This window comes from Quercus suber, unplaced genomic scaffold (genome assembly GCF_002906115.3).
Source record: "Quercus suber isolate HL8 unplaced genomic scaffold, Cork oak 2.0 scaffold_197, whole genome shotgun sequence".
Lineage (NCBI taxonomy): Eukaryota > Viridiplantae > Streptophyta > Magnoliopsida > Fagales > Fagaceae > Quercus > Quercus suber.
In genome coordinates this window covers 529754-533924 of record NW_027069655.1, presented here as the reverse complement: position 1 = coordinate 533924, position 4171 = coordinate 529754, and the positions used below count along the sequence as shown (strand labels likewise).

Genomic DNA, 4171 nt, shown 5'->3' with positions numbered 1-4171 from the left:
CTAGACATTTCAAATGACTATCTGTGTTTGCTTTAATTACATAACCTATTAGTTATGAAATTTGAATAGAGTTTTAATTACATATTGGTATTGTTATGGTGCCCAACAGCCATAACAACTCAACCAACCCACTTATACAGATTCAAAAGTATGAGAAGTTCAGAACCGTGCAAATAATCACACCCCCAGTTGCATCCGGAATACTGCATGCACTGGATGTCACAATCCTTTTGCATATAGTGCAAAACCAGGCAGCCTAGCAATGCTTGATTTGTGCTGCGTAATTCTAATGTGCCAGCCTGGCAATGTCATTATCAATATTATTGTCTTTTCATTACCAACCACACATTCCATTCATCTCAAGAATCAGCAAATGATGACCCCACCAAACAAATCTTCATGTGTCGACGGCAATGCTGTGTCTTCCCTTACTCTCATGAATGCCTCTTCAAAGTGATGCACTCAAAAACAAATATCTCCCATTGAGTTGGCATCCAATGTAAGATACCCGACAATTTTCAACACAATTTTCATAATGGATGAGTAGACAAAATTTTATTAGCTATCATCTGGCCACTATTGACATCATTTTATCATCAGCTATTAACAACTTGTCATCTCAACAGTTGTGAAAAAATATATAAAATTTTTTGGCTCTGGACTTACCATTATGCTTATTAATGTACCAATTCATGTCATCAAGAATCACACTGTTGCTAATACTCAAATCAGCTTCCAAGATATAAAATTCCTCAAAATGCCTAGTACAGACTCTTTACGTTACTGGAATTGAGGCCACCTGCTCGATTAATTACCTCAATAATATACAGGTTGACATGCACATCTTGCACTCAGATGACTGCTAGTACATCAAGAAAGAGCATGCTTTAGATTCTTCAGCAATCTTATAGCTTGTTTTGAATTGGTAACTTCAAGAATGACTCCCACTCAAATTACCTGGACTAGTACCACCTTAATGAAGATTTGGTTCTTCATGAAGCAGATAAATGGATTTGCTATTGAAGATCAGGAACAATGTCGTCATCAGCCATGCCACTTGCTTTGTGAATTTGTTTAAATGAAATGCTAATGTGGAAAGAATATCATTACTAATATGAAATATCTCACACTGGTGAAAAAATTTCACTTAAACCTTTACTCTCACTCTCTATGCATCTTTCTCTGTTTGTCTAGAAAGCTTATAGATCCCATAGTTAATACTGAGATTACATTGTACTATTTTGTTCATGAGATCAACTCTCTCTCTCTCTCTCTCTCTCATAAGTGGAAAAAAAGGACTTTTATCCTTATAAACGGTGTTTGGTGGTTGATTTCATACTTTAGTATTTACATCTAATATTTCACACACATATTCACAATGGACACCGGGATGTCTACATTTTAATACATAAAAATGGAAGTGAAAAAAAGAAATATAAAAAAGTGGATGAGTGAAAATCAAAACCCCATTCCTTTTGTTACCCATAGTACACAAAGATTTTTAAAATTTATTGGGTAAAATATAGTAAGCACTCTTGAAGTTTGGACTAATGTCAAGTAAGTCCAAGACATTTTTGATATAACTCGTTTGGTCCCTAAACTATATGCTAAATATGGTAATTTCATTTTCAAAAGCATATGGTTGAGCGGCTAAATTAGTTATTTTTGAAGAGTCCTATTAATAAACAATTTTAGGAAAGTTTTAATAATACTTTTATGAGAAATATAAAAAATCATCAAAACAATTAATTTTTTCTCCCCTAAAAAAAAAAAAAAAAATTCTTTAGAATAGTTTTTAAACCAATGCCTTCAAGAATCCATTAACATTTCCCAATTTTGAATCATAGCTAAAAAATAAAAATGTTCTAGCCAATCTTTAGATTGAATTAGGCAGCCCTACCCACTTGCTTAAAGAGAGAGTAAGGATTAGATTAATTAGTAGTTATTCAACTTATTCTTGACTAAGTGCATGCTGTTGCTTTTTAAGCATATGGCCTGGTTGCTTATCAAAAAAAAAAAAAAAGGTTNACAGGCACAATCACTCTCATCTCTACAGCAATATACTGGCATTGTTGATTGCTTCCGCAGGATTGTCAAAGACGAAGGATATCACGTGCTTTGGCGAGGATTAGGAACTGCTGTTGCTAGGGCATTTGTGGTGAATGGGGCTATATTCTCTTCCTATGAGATAGCTCTGAGGTGCCTATTCAACAATGGAAGCATTCAAACGGAGAATGCAATTTAGGAAGAACTTTCCAGCAAAGAGGCTCAACTTATGGCAGTTGAACTCTCTGTGGTAATATTTCTTTTGGCAAAGGCCATTACAACAATGTAAATCTTGTATGATAGATATATCATCATTGTTGAAGCAATGCTTTATGTATTTTTAAGAGATAACCAACATTTAAACTGAAAAATTGCAATGTAGAATAAATGGATGTGCTTCTGTAAAGCAAAGCATCTAGGCAATGAAAGACTAGACAGAAGGAAAGTTCTTTTTAACCAACTAGACATTTCAAATGACTATCTGTGTTTGCTTTAATTACATAACCTATTAGTTATGAAATTTGAATAGAGTTTTAATTACATATTGGTATTGTTATGGTGCCCAACAGCCATAACAACTCAACCAACCCACTTATACAGATTCAAAAGTATGAGAAGTTCAGAACCGTGCAAATAATCACACCCCCAGTTGCATCCGGAATACTGCATGCACTGGATGTCACAATCCTTTTGCATATAGTGCAAAACCAGGCAGCCTAGCAATGCTTGATTTGTGCTGCGTAATTCTAATGTGCCAGCCTGGCAATGTCATTATCAATATTATTGTCTTTTCATTACCAACCACACATTCCATTCATCTCAAGAATCAGCAAATGATGACCCCACCAAACAAATCTTCATGTGTCGACGGCAATGCTGTGTCTTCCCTTACTCTCATGAATGCCTCTTCAAAGTGATGCACTCAAAAACAAATATCTCCCATTGAGTTGGCATCCAATGTAAGATACCCGACAATTTTCAACACAATTTTCATAATGGATGAGTAGACAAAATTTTATTAGCTATCATCTGGCCACTATTGACATCATTTTATCATCAGCTATTAACAACTTGTCATCTCAACAGTTGTGAAAAAATATATAAAATTTTTTGGCTCTGGACTTACCATTATGCTTATTAATGTACCAATTCATGTCATCAAGAATCACACTGTTGTTGCTAATACTCAAATCAGCTTCCAAGATATAAAATTCCTCAAAATGCCTAGTACAGACTCTTTACGTTACGGGAATTGAGGCCACCTGCTCGATTAATTACCTCAATAATATCAGGTTGACATGCACATCTTGCACTCAGATGACTGCTAGTACATCAAGAAAGAGCATGCTTTAGATTCTTCAGCAATCTTATAGCTTGTTTTGAATTGGTAACTTCAAGAATGACTCCCACTCAAATTACCTGGACTAGTACCACCTTAATGAAGATTTGGTTCTTCATGAAGCAGATAAATGGATTTGCTATTGAAGATCAGGAACAATGTCGTCATCAGCCATGCCACTTGCTTTGTGAATTTGTTTAAATGAAATGCTAATGTGGAAAGAATATCATTACTAATATGAAATATCTCACACTGGTGAAAAAATTTCACTTAAACCTTTACTCTCACTCTCTATGCATCTTTCTCTGTTTGTCTAGAAAGCTTATAGATCCCATAGTTAATACTGAGATTACATTGTACTATTTTGTTCATGAGATCAACTCTCTCTCTCTCTCTCTCTCTCTCTCTCTCTCTCTCTCATAAGTGGAAAAAAAGGACTTTTATCCTTATAAACGGTGTTTGGTGGTTGATTTCATACTTTAGCATTTACATCTAATATTTCACACACATATTCACAATGGACACCGGGATGTCTACATTTTAATACATAAAAATGGAAGTGAAAAAAAGAAATATAAAAAAGTGGATGAGTGAAAATCAAAACCCCATTCCTTTTGTTACCCATAGTACACAAAGATTTTTAAAATTTATTGGGTAAAATATAGTAAGCACTCTTGAAGTTTGGACTAATGTCAAGTAAGTCCAAGACATTTTTGATATAACTCGTTTGGTCCCTAAACTATATGCTAAATATGGTAATTTCATTTTCAAAAGCATATGGTTGAG

General features: G+C 34.4%; 1 long non-coding RNA gene across 1 annotated transcript; it reads left to right on the top strand.

Annotated features, from left to right (window-relative positions):
- Nucleotides 1-2034: 2034 nt before the first annotated feature.
- Nucleotides 2035-3765, top strand: LOC136069926 (uncharacterized). Its single transcript, XR_010631127.1, has 2 exons — nt 2035-3005; nt 3339-3765. It is a non-coding gene; the product is annotated as an uncharacterized LOC136069926 (long non-coding RNA).
- Nucleotides 3766-4171: the final 406 nt, after the last annotated feature.